We start from the raw sequence: 12,453 nt of genomic DNA on the forward strand, positions 1-12,453 counted from the left end.
TATAAAGCGCACTACTTAAGTAGACCGAGGCAATAAAAACTTTAGTGCACTAAATAAGGAATATGGTGCCATTTGGGACATAGCTTGAGAGTTGGGAACGATGATCTCTGAATTTTTGCATCCCAAAATAATAACAGGGGAGGCGAGGCCGCAATCCCAAAAAGACGACTAAACTCCCACATCCTCTGATTATACCTCAAATAATCACTAGATCATGAAGACTTTCACTACTTATCAGACTCCATTTTACATGAGAAGTAGGCTATCCTTCTCCTCCCAATGACAAAGTTTGTGTAATTTGTATAATTGCAATAAACTTGGTGGTTCGAGCCCTGAATGCTGATTGGCTGACAGCCGTGGTATATCAGACCGTATACCACGGGTATGACAAAACATTTTTATAATAGTAATAAGGTAACTCGGGTGTTTTTGGTATATGGCCAATGGCTGTATCCAGGCACTCCACGTTGCTCATATGAACAGCCCTCAGCTGTGGTATATTGGCAATATACCACACCTCTTTGTGCCTAAAACACACAAATGCTACTTTCCCGTTTTTCAATCCCAGCATAATAAGTAGGGAGAAATCAAGTTCAATATAAATGAAATATCTCAGTCAGGGTCAAGTCAAACGGGAGGAAAAATATTGCTTGTTTTTTTCCATTTGGAGCAATTCCTCTATAAATGCATTTGCAAGTGTCTCATTCTGTTTATTTAGGTGAAAGACAGGCTTGTTCCCACGAAGGTTAGGGCGGTGTACAGGCCTTTTAAACTCTCTCACGTTTCTGCTGAGACTGTTAGTGCATGTGTGGGAGAGGACAGGGATAGTCGAGGCTCAAAGGCTCGTCATTGTTCAACACTCAACAGCAAATGCGGCAAATCCGCCATGTCGTCTAGTCTACACCCGCAAACTTACGCCACCAGGCAGACCATTTGCCCCAGAAAGCAATGGAAAACAAAGACTAAGCTGTTTTTGTACAAAATATTTTAATAAATATTACTTTCCAAAACAAAACAAAGACTTGCCAGGAACAACCTCCCCCCCAAAATACTTTCTCAAGTTCTTAACACACTAAAGTGAAATGTACACATACTTTCTCATATCATGATTTTCAGGGCAAACAAAAAATAAATAAAAATGTTTACAGCCTTGTGGTCTCCGTCCAATCCAGAAAGGCTATGTGTCACATGACAGTTCTACAGTGTTCTCATTGGATCTCCTCTCTTCAAGTATCTCAATGGTCGAGTTAGTTTTGCATGGCCCGGTGACCCGAATTTGCTCATTGAAGACCATTCCATTGGTCCTTAAGTAAAATCTCCACCCACCTGGGGCACCGGGCCATGCAAAACGAATTCCACCATTTATTAGAGTTCATTACCATATATGCAAAGTAATCACATACACCGAAAGTTATTATTATTTTTTACAAAGGATCTAAGGACATTTTTTTCCTGTTCTTGACACTTGTTATGCTGTACATTCAAACATCAGGCTACAAAAAAAAAAAAAAAAGTTCCCCTAAAAGTATTTAATTGGCAAGCAATGTGTCTGCCACATTGCGTTGTTTCAAATGACCCTCCGTGTTATTTTATCATTTCCCCTGCCATTCCATTTACATTTAAGTACTTACAAAAGAGTCCTGGCAAATATACCATAGAAATGGTTTCAAACAGACATCGTACAAAAACATTTTTTTTTTTTTTTTTTTTTTTTGAGTGGACAAAAATGGCCATCTAATTGTTCAAAAATAAACTATTCTTTCAAGAACACTTTTGGCATTTATGAAACAAAGTGAGGTTCAAAAGTATTTGGACAGTGAAACATTTTGTTGTTTTGGTTCTGTACTCCAGCACTAGATTTGAAATTATACAATGACTGAAGTTAAATTGCTGACTGTCAGCTTTAATTTGAGGGTATTTTCATTGATTCATGTGGATGCTACCATGATTACAGAAACACATGAATAATTATGTGTGAGAAAGTTGAGGCATATCTCACACCCTCCACAAAATATGCTTTGCTCACGTTATTGGTAAGGGTGAGAGGTTAGCATGTTCTTGGTATAATATTTGTGCTTCCAACTTTCTCACTCATCATTCACAATTCTATGTAATCATGGTAGCATCCACATTAATGTAGAAGTGTTCAGAAATGTTATATTCATTTTTACAAGTGACTCAAATGACAATATTTAGTTAATTTAGCAGACGCTGTTAATCAGAGCAACTTACAGTAGTGAGTACATTTTGTACTGCCCCCCCGTGGGAATCAAAACCACAACCCTGGCGTTGCAAGCGCCATACACATGGGACATTATTTACCATTCAACTCTATTGGGCAGCAAATAATCTGAAACAAACAGAAACTGCATCCAACAAGTTTGTAGAGTCACAAGCTTGATGTAGTCATTGCGTGCTAGGAATATGGGACTAAATACTAAACTTAAACACACAGTGAATTTGTCAAATGCTTTTGGTTCCTTGAAATGGGTAGACCATGTAGAAAAAGTTAATTAAAAAAATTTAAAAAGTTCACACGATATGGATGAAAATACCCTCAAAGTAAAGTTGACTGTCTGCACTTTAACCTCAGTCATTGTATAATTTAAAATCCTAATTACTGTAGTACAGAGCCAAAACAAAAAATGGTCAATGTCTGTATATATTGAAACAATATTTTCAAAAATAAGGAAGTTGTAAGCTTACAAAGCTGTCAAACCTAAACAATGCATATAAATAAAAGGAATGATATTAAGGCTCTTGATTATTAAGTTAATAAATCAAATATACACAATGATTAATAAAAAAAAATATTTACAGATCTATACATCATTCTACATTGGCACAAATTCTTCATATCGGCAGCAACTGCTGACAGACTCAACCTGCCCCAAACAAAAATAAATAATATGTTTTGATAGTTGCTGTGGTATGGTGCTGCGGAAGCGCGTACATATACAAAACCAGTTAGAGGCTAAACCCACATTAATATTAAATTGTACACTTCGTATGACTACCGGGTAAAAGCCTGTAAAAAGCCTTCAACAGCAGCTTACCGAACAACGTAGAGATGTTCTTACACGTACATCGAAATTTCCATTTACAGAAGTGCCGCCTCGAAGTTAACTGTTTTTTGTTTTTTTTACGCAAACGCAGCACCCGGAAATCCAGCCAAACCACAGCCAACCGTTATTGCCAGTGTGAGCCAGCTTGTCGAAACATAAATTAAACACATGGAAATTTGTCTTCTTTGTGAAGGGTAAATCACAACTTTTTGATTCAAAAATATGACAACAGCATCAACAACTTTGGAGCGCCCCTCAGCTGACCTTTCAACGATGAGAAACCAGTTGAAGTGGCCAGGCCAAGGTCACCAAGCTGTGCGCTATACAATGAATTCCATTCGGTTTAAGCTCTGCGCCGACTCCAAGTCTCTGTTGTCCTGTTTGTTAATCCAGTTGGGGTGTTTGCCGGCCGTGCGGAGCGGCTGTGGGCTCCGCTCCTCCCGGTCCACTAACGTATATGGCGTATGCCTTGGGAACCTAGCCTTCTGAAACCTCTTCTCAGACTCCTCGTCATCCGAATGGTGGCTACCCACGTCTGAGTTGTTTGTTCTAATTTTGGCGTTGATAAGAGAGTTCTTGTCCTCATAGTGATAGTGGTGGTGGTTGGGGTGTTCTTTAACTGGGGGTAGGCCATTGGTCAGACCGTGTTTATCGATGGGGTTCTTGATCTGGTTGAGCTGCTCGCGCACGTTGTTGACTGCGTTGTTGGCGTCTTCGGCTGTCGTCGCTGGGGACGACGACTGGGTGTTGACACCCGTGTGGGTGCTGGGCTTTCGGCGCCGCTTGAGGCACCAGATAAAAGCAGAGACCACAGCCAGGAGCCAGATGACGATGACTACAGGACACCAGCAGGGGGACCAGGTAGTCTGCTGGAAGGAGAAAGGGAGGGAAGGCGTTAGTTATCGAAGACTATAGTTTAAGCAGAAGTTGACAGCAGCAGAAATATGATCTTCTCCCTCTTCCAATTAAAAAATTTGAACTGCAAAATACTTCAACCAGGATTTCTGGAAAACATGGGAAATGCTCAGGAATTTTTCAAACCTAGGTACATAAAACCATCCCACTACTAGTGAAGGTCCTTGCAGAAAAAAAATGGCTGCCTGTGCGCTCACCATTGGGGTTGTGGCTCTGCCTTCTCTGGACGCGGACCTCGATGACGGCTGTGGTGATAGTGCTGTTGCCGTTTCGCTTGCTGACCAGGTCTATGAACTTGTCCGTGATTTCCTTGATAGGGGCCTTGCCTCTTCTGGGGTCCTCCGTCGACTAAAAAAAAAAAAAAGAACTAACAGAGTTAAGTCTTCGTACAAGAAACTTGTAACTTCCATATATCGCATTTGAAAGAATATTGCGTATATTGTGAGAAACAGGACAAATGAATCCTTATGCGAATGTAGTTATTCTTAGGATAAGACCGTCTGCTAAATGACTAATGTATGTTTCAAAATGGTCATTTGCTTATTCTTGACAATCATGGAATTGAGGGCAAAATTTTTGCCAAGCGGTACTTACGATGGCTACATGGATCTTGTTGTTGGCTGTGGCCGATGACTCGCATGTCATGGACACCGAGTACTCTAACGAGAGGTTCCTCACCACATACAGACTCCTTAGCTCGCTGCAGATGTTCTCAACAGTCAAGCCCTGCCACACACAGAGGTCAAAAGGTTCAATGTATAAGTTCACAAGTATTAAAAGTATCACAGTTAATCAAAAACTGCAAACTGCTCCTAGTCTTACAAAGGAATATGAAATGCTGCCAAACTGGATGTGACAATGGTTTTGCCATTGGTTAAATTGACTTCCTAGTTTAAGTTTAAACAAATGTTTTTTATGATGTGGCTTGCGCCAACTCACCTGTGGCAAGGTGTCCTTGTTGAAGGTGAAGGTGACGTTGGCACAGTTGCTCTCGGGGTGGCACTTTGCGTGGGGCTTGGGACTGTGGGAGGCCGACCAGCACTCGCCCTGGCTGGGGCATGGCTTGACAAAACAGCACTCGTCCCGGACGGGCACACACATCTGACCGACCGGGCACTCGCCACCGCTGTGGCTTTTACTGTGGACCCGGCAGGATTTGGGACCGCACCAGATCTGGAGGGGGACAGGAATGTGGTCAGTGGTGGTGATAATTTGTGGTCCTTCAATGCATAGCTAGCTCACATCACTATGGGGATTGAATATAGTACAAACAAAACACAAAAAAGCCAGCTTGTCGTAAAACCTGTGGTTTCGTACCATTGTACAGGTGACCTTCCCATTGTGGCACTGGCAGGTGTTGCAATCGTCGTCCCATTTGGTCCCGTCCACGGCCACCAGACCGCTGACAACACAGGATCTCCCAGCAACTGCAAAGCAGGAGGTGCCGATTTTAGTCTCATCAAGATTGAACCTTAACATTTGCTATAGATGCCCAAAATCCTAGATGTACTGTGTTGTATTCAGACTCTTGTTAAGACTTAGGTTCTTGTGATGTTAATAAAGATATTGTACCCTACACTTATACATTGTTAATCTGATGTCCTGTTTATAGTTCGGTAAACACCACCTAAAGAGCTACAGCACAAGGAACAAAAATTCCAACTAAAATTAGTCCATTGTCATGGCAAAATCCAACAGGGATAATTACACTGCTGCTCATGATGGAAAATGTATTTATTGAAGCCAGTATGAGCCGCCAAAGGAACACATGGAGGGGTGTAGGTCTTACCTTCTTGGCATCTCGGGCCGGCCATCCCTGGTGGACACAGGCAGCGGTAGCCGTTGATCTCGTCTATGCAGGTGGAGCCGAACGCACAAGGCGACGACTGGCACTCGTTGATGTCTGAGGGGACCAGATTGGCAACTGTTCGGGTACTACTCCATTTCTGTCACTTCATCAATCTATATGCATCAGTCCATCTAGCCTACTGACTAACAGACAGTGACTACAAGTCAGACTTCCAAATGAAACACGATACGTCTTGGAACCATTTTCCTTAGACTGATATTTTTCCCAGAGCCACACACCAAACTGTGCTAATTACAAAGTAGTATAACTTCGTAACAAAAAAACAAACATTTGAAGATCAAATACTTTCAAACTCTACCCTAGTTTCATTCCTAGTTAACAGTTGGACTAACTCTGGGTGGTCAAGTTATGATTGGGCATGAGTGCAGGTGATCAACTTCTCCATCTGAGCTCTCTTTAACTGGATCAAAGGGTTAACCGCAGCGTGAACTTTTCTAGCCATCTCATAAGACTCGTCCTCCATTGTGTTGTCCTACAAGCACCACCAAATCCAAAAGACAAACCTGACTTAGCCCCGACTTAACTGACGTTTGTCACAGCTTAAGAATAGTAAGTGGGGTGGGGGGAGAGGAACGCAAAGGGTTAACACTCACTAATCCTGCAGTCTGGTCCTGCGAATCCTGCGGCACACTCACACCGGTACCAGTTATCTCCGTCCACACAGGTTCCACTGTTATAGCTGCAGAGAAAAGGATAGAGACAGAGGTCAGGGGGACATAGCTCTTAACCAATAAGAATTTACTAAACGGGTTGGAAATATAATGCCATGTCTTAGGAAGTATCTAAATAAGCATCACTCAAGAATTCCGTCCGCATTAAATGATTTCACCATAAAAACAGTTTAACAGATACATTTATATTATTCTTAAAAATGGCGTTGGGTCGAAGAGGAAGTGGATCAAGGTACAATGTCTGATTGTGAAGGCTTGAGCAAACAGAGTTACGTGAGTTGTTTGTGGCTCTTTGTTGACGATGAGTGTATGTGTGTTATCAGCAACAGGACATTCCTGAGGGCAGATATGTTTACTGGGTCTAACTTGGCTTGGGATTGACTTACCAAGGGTGGGGATTGCAGTCGTTGGAATCTGTAAAATGAGAAATATAAGAAAATTGTGTTAGACACAGTAGAGGTTGACTGATTTTTAAAATCGGGCCAATTAATTAGGGACGATTTCAAGTTCATATAACAAAATCGGTAATCTGACTTTTTGGACGATTACATTGCAATCCACGAGGAGAATGGGTGGCAGGCTGACCACCTGTTACGGAAGTACAGCATCAAAAGGACCTTGTGGCTGCAAGGAGCCAAGGTAAGTTGCTCGCTAGCTTTAAACTTACCTTAGAAAAAAAGCTATCAAGCTTCACATAATCACCAGTTAACTACACATGGATGATATTACTAGGTTAACTAACTTGTTTTGCGGTGCCTGTTAAATCATTGAATCACAGCCTACTTCAACTTTGCCAAAACAGGTGATGATGTAACGAAAGCGCATTCGCGGAAAAAGCACAATCGTTGCACTAATGTACCTAACCATAAACATCAATGCCTTTCTTAAAATCAATACACAAGTATATTATGTTTTTACCTGTATATGTAGTTAAAATAAATTAATGTTAGCAGGCAATATTAACTAGGGAACTGTGTAACGACCGTAATTAATTTGCCAGAATTTGACATAATTATAACATTGAAGGTTGTGCAATGTAACAGCAATATTTAGACTTAGGGTACCACGCATTCGATTAAATATGGAACGGTTCCGTATTTCACTGAAAGAATAAACATTTTGTTTTCGAAATGATAATTTCCGGTTTTGACCATATTAATGACCAAAGGCTCGTATTTGTGTGTTTATTATAATTAAGTCTATGATTTGACAGAGTAGTCTGAGCGGTGGTAGGCAGCAGCAGGCTTGTAAGCATTCATTCAAACAGCGCTTTACTGCGTTTGCCAGTGTAACAGTATAACTTTAGACCGTCCCCTCGCCCATACCCGGGCGCGAACCAGGGACCCTCTGCACACATCGACAACGAAGCATCGTTACCCATCGCTCCACAAAAGCCGCGGCCCTTGCAGAGCAAGGGGAACCACTACTTCAAGGTCTCAGAGCAAGTGATGTCACCGATTGAAACGCTATTTAGCGCGCACCACCGCTAACTAGCTAGTTATTTCACATCCGTTACACCAGCAGCTCTTAGCAATGCTTGAGACACAGAAATGTTTATGATGTCAAGCCTATCAACAACTCCCGAGATAAGGCTGACAATACTAAAGTGCCTATAAGAACATCCAATAGTCAAAGGTACAAGGTACAAATGGTATAGAGAGAAATATTATATGACTAACTACAACCTAAAACTTCTCAACTGGGAATATTGAAGACTCATGTTAAAAGGAACCACCAACTTTCATATGTTCTCATGTTCTGAGCAAGGAACTTAAAATGTTGTCTTTTTTTACATGGTATATATTGCACTTTTACTTCTCCAACACTGTTTTTGCATTATTTAAACCAAATTGAACATGTTTCATTATTTATGTATTGTATTAAATTCAAATAAGTGTTCATTATTCATTCAGTATTGTTGCAGTTGTAATTGTCATTATTACAAATATATAAACTGCTCAAAAAAATAAAGGGAACACTTAAACACCACAATGTAACTCCAGGTCAATCACACTTCTGTGAAATCAAACTGTCCACTTAGGAAGCAACACTGATTGACAATACATTTCACATGCTGTTGTGCAAATGGAATAGACAACAGGTGGAAATTATAGGCAATTAGCAAGACACCCCCAATAAAGGAGTGGTTCTGCAGGTGATAACCACAGACCACTTCTCAGTTCCTATGCTTTCTGGCTGATGTTTTGGTCACTTTTGAATGCTGGCAGTGCTTTCACTCTATTGGTAGCATGAGACGGAGTCTACAACCCACACAAGTGGCTCAGGTAGTGCAGCTCATCCAGGATGGAACATCAATGCGAGCTGTGGCAAGAAGGTTTGCTGTGTCTGTCAGCGTAGTGTCCAGAGCATGGAGGCGCTACCAAGAGACAGGCCAGTACATCAGGAGACGTGGAGGAGGCCGTAGGAGGGCAACAACCCAGCAGCAGGACCGCTACCTCCGCCTTTGTGCAAGGAGGAGCAGGAGGAACACTGCCAGATCCCTGCAAAATGACCTCCAGCAGGCCACAAATGTGCATGTGTCTGCTCAAACGGTCAGAAACAGACTCCATCAGGGTGGCATGAGGGCCTTGACGTCCACATGTGGGGGTTGTGCTTACAGCCCAACACCGTGCAGGACGTTTGGCATTTGCCAGAGAACACCAAGATTGGCAAATTCGCCAACTGGCGCCCTTGTGCTCTTCACAGATGAAAGCAGGTTCACACTGAGCACATGTGACAGACGTGACAGTCTGGAGACACCGTGGAGAACGTTCTGCTGCCTGCAACATTAGTCCAGGTCTGGGAGGAGATCCCTCAGGAGACTATCCGCCACCTCATCAAGAGCATGCCCAGGCGTTGTAGGGAGGTCATACAGGCACGTGGAGGCCACACACACTACTGAGCCTCATTTTGACTTGTTTTAAGGACATTACATCAAGGTTGGATCAGCCTGTAGTGTGGTTTTCCACTTTAGTTTTGAGTGTGACTCCAAATGCAGACCTCCATGGGTTGATACATTTCATTTCCATTGATAATTTGTGTGATTTTGTTGTCAGCACATTCAACTATGTTAAGAAAAAAGCATTTAATAAGAATATTTCATTCATTCAGATCTCGAATATGTTATTTTAGTGTTCCCTTTATTTTTTTGAGCAGTATATTGTCCGATTAAAAATGGTCCGATTATCCGACAGTCTTTTTTTAGTCCTCCAATAATCAGTATCGAAAAATTATAATCGCTCGACCTCTAACACAGTGAATGTTTGAATATTAACTCAAGATGAGTGTGTGGCTAGCTGAGGCCACATACCATTAATCTAAGAAAGAAAAAAAAGTATATAAAACGTTTCTTATTGTTAAGATTTAGCTAGATACATTCTTTACATAATGGACGAAGGCCAGACTGTACTCATCTACTATGGCAGATTAAAATGTAGTGCAACTGAATATTACACTATCAAGTTGTTATGAACAACTAATAGTGCAAAAAAAACTACAATTCTCTACTAAAGATGTATTACCTACCCAAGTCCCTGGGACAAGGGAGGACACACTCTGGGATCACTCACTTTGGTTGCAGGTCAGGCCCTCCCAGCCCTCTTTGCAGACACAGGTGAAAGAGTCTCCACTGACCACACAGGTGCCTCCGTTCTCACAAGGGCTAGGCAGACAGCTGCTGTTCTTAGCTGGAGAAGCAAACACAACCTTTAGCCAACATGCTAGCTAGCTGGAAAAATGCTACAGAGCTAGCTGCAATAATTTAGCACTGCTGGCTATGCTACATACCTATATTACAGGTGGAACCCTCCCATCCGGCGGCACACATGCATTTGAAGGTATCCCCTTCATCGTAGCACGTTCCGCCATTGTTGCATGTCGCCTCGTCACACTGGCTCTCCCCTGGAAGCAAAAAAAAGACTACACACGTTAGCAACTGTTCATAGTCAATGTCAGGAAACCATTAGGCCCTAACACATACCTGCATATATAGGTTTCATTTATGCACAAACACACCCTTTCGAACACGTACAAGCATGCACACATGCTTACATCACAACACACGGCCACCCCAGGGCGGAAAAAAAAAGAAGTGCGATACTGTAGTAAGGGGGGGCTTACTTGAGTGACATGTCTTGCCCTTCCATCCGTTCTTACACTCACAGTAGAAGTCGTTCACCAGGTCCCGGCACGTGCCGCGGTTACGACAGGGGCTGGTGTTGCAGTCGTCAATGTCTGAGGAGACAAGACGGAGACAAACATGAAATGCCAAAAGTAAAAAACTGCCTGTTCAGCTTTCACGGAGAAAGAAAAACATGCAGAGATTGTTCTGCCATTTTAATCCTGCCTAAACGCTGTTTTTTTTTTTTTCAGGTACCGTAAGTCAAATTTTCAGAATGGAAAAACACTAAGTGTAAAATTCAATGACAACATCTGGTTTTCAAGTATGTATAAAATATATTTTTTTCATAACGTTATCTTTGTTAGTTCTCAAATCACCAAAATAAAAGCTAGACAGTCGGGGTGAATAGAACATTATTTGGGGAATTAATTTAGCATTATTTATTTTGTTATTATGTTTGAGCAAAAGAACACCACATTATCCATGGCAAAATGCATAGAATTGCAGGAAACTAGCTTTAAAACTGAAACATTTTCTCTCAACTGTATGACAAAAATGTTATAATTCTAAGAAATTAGCTTTAAAACTGCAAAAAAAAGAAAAAAGAATCTCAGCTCCATGGAGAAATGTGTAGAATTGCAGCAAATTGGCTTAAATTCTAAAATGCCTCTACAATTTTCCCTAAATTGTAGCTGCGCCGACAGCTGACATCGCTCATTGCCACCCCCAACATCTAATCCTTTTTTTTAAACCAGAAAAGTTTCAACGTGGGCCTAATGATCATCCATATCCCCAGTCACTTGAAGGCTTGAAACAAGCGGGATTATTTGGTAACACTGTGTGTTGCCTATGCATTAGGAATGCAATATGGAAGTGTTATGTTTAGCCTACCAGACGTTATAATGCTGATAACAAGTCTTCAATATTAAGAAGCAAGACAGATGAAGTCAATGCACTGTTCCACCTGCATGTAATGCATAAGCACATGTATAGACTTGTGTACCACTGTATGAATACCTTTGTAATAATACAAACAAAGAGAACCATGAGCTTTTACGAACACTTGTACCACGTTGTGGGGTGATTGTAGGCAACTTCAATAACAATGTATTATCCACCGGTGGGTCAAAGAAAGTGAAATCCATTCATTCATATAAACAAATATGACTTACATAACAGTGCGGTGAGAGGAAAATTAACTTACTGTTGTCGCAGTTGGGTCCCTCCCAACCCTCGGCACAGATGCACTGGTACAGGCTGACTTTGTCGATACACGTTCCCCCGTTCTGACACGGGCCGCTTTCACAGTCATTTATATCTGAGGGCGTGTGAAAGAAAGAGGAAACACGAGCAAAAGACTGAGGAATATGCACAATATCAAGCCACGCCATGAAATCCCTTCAAGGACGTATTTACCATTTCCGTTTTTAATACAGTTTCTTAGAACACATGAACAATTCACATTGTTTCCACATTACACATCCAACAGAGGCTTTGCCGTTTCCCCGAGTGCCCCGTTTATTTTAGCTGTCGTCTCCGTTCAAGTAACCTCCCACCAAAACCCCATTCCCAAAACTCCCTCTTCGGTCACCCAAAACCACAACAGAGAGCTTGGTGTTGGGTGTGTGAGTGCGTGGGAGAGACAAGGCCAGGCAAGAACAGGCAGACTTCCTGGCTTAAGAAAATGAGAGTTAGGGGTGGGGAGGCATGGAACCCCCCCCCTCATTTAACAACTTCCCCACCCCTTGACAGGCTAGCGAAGGCTGGACAGGGTCATTAATCAAGGACTGTGTCTGAGAGACAGAATAGGCC

The 12,453-nt window shown here is 41.9% G+C and overlaps 1 pseudogene; it reads right to left on the reverse strand.

Annotated features, from left to right (window-relative positions):
- Window positions 1-968: 968 nt before the first annotated feature.
- The window catches only part of LOC115103940 (protein jagged-1b-like), a 32,824-nt pseudogene continuing 21,339 nt past the window's right edge, over window positions 969-12,453 (reverse strand).

This window comes from Oncorhynchus nerka, linkage group LG21 (genome assembly GCF_034236695.1).
Source record: "Oncorhynchus nerka isolate Pitt River linkage group LG21, Oner_Uvic_2.0, whole genome shotgun sequence".
Lineage (NCBI taxonomy): Eukaryota > Metazoa > Chordata > Actinopteri > Salmoniformes > Salmonidae > Oncorhynchus > Oncorhynchus nerka.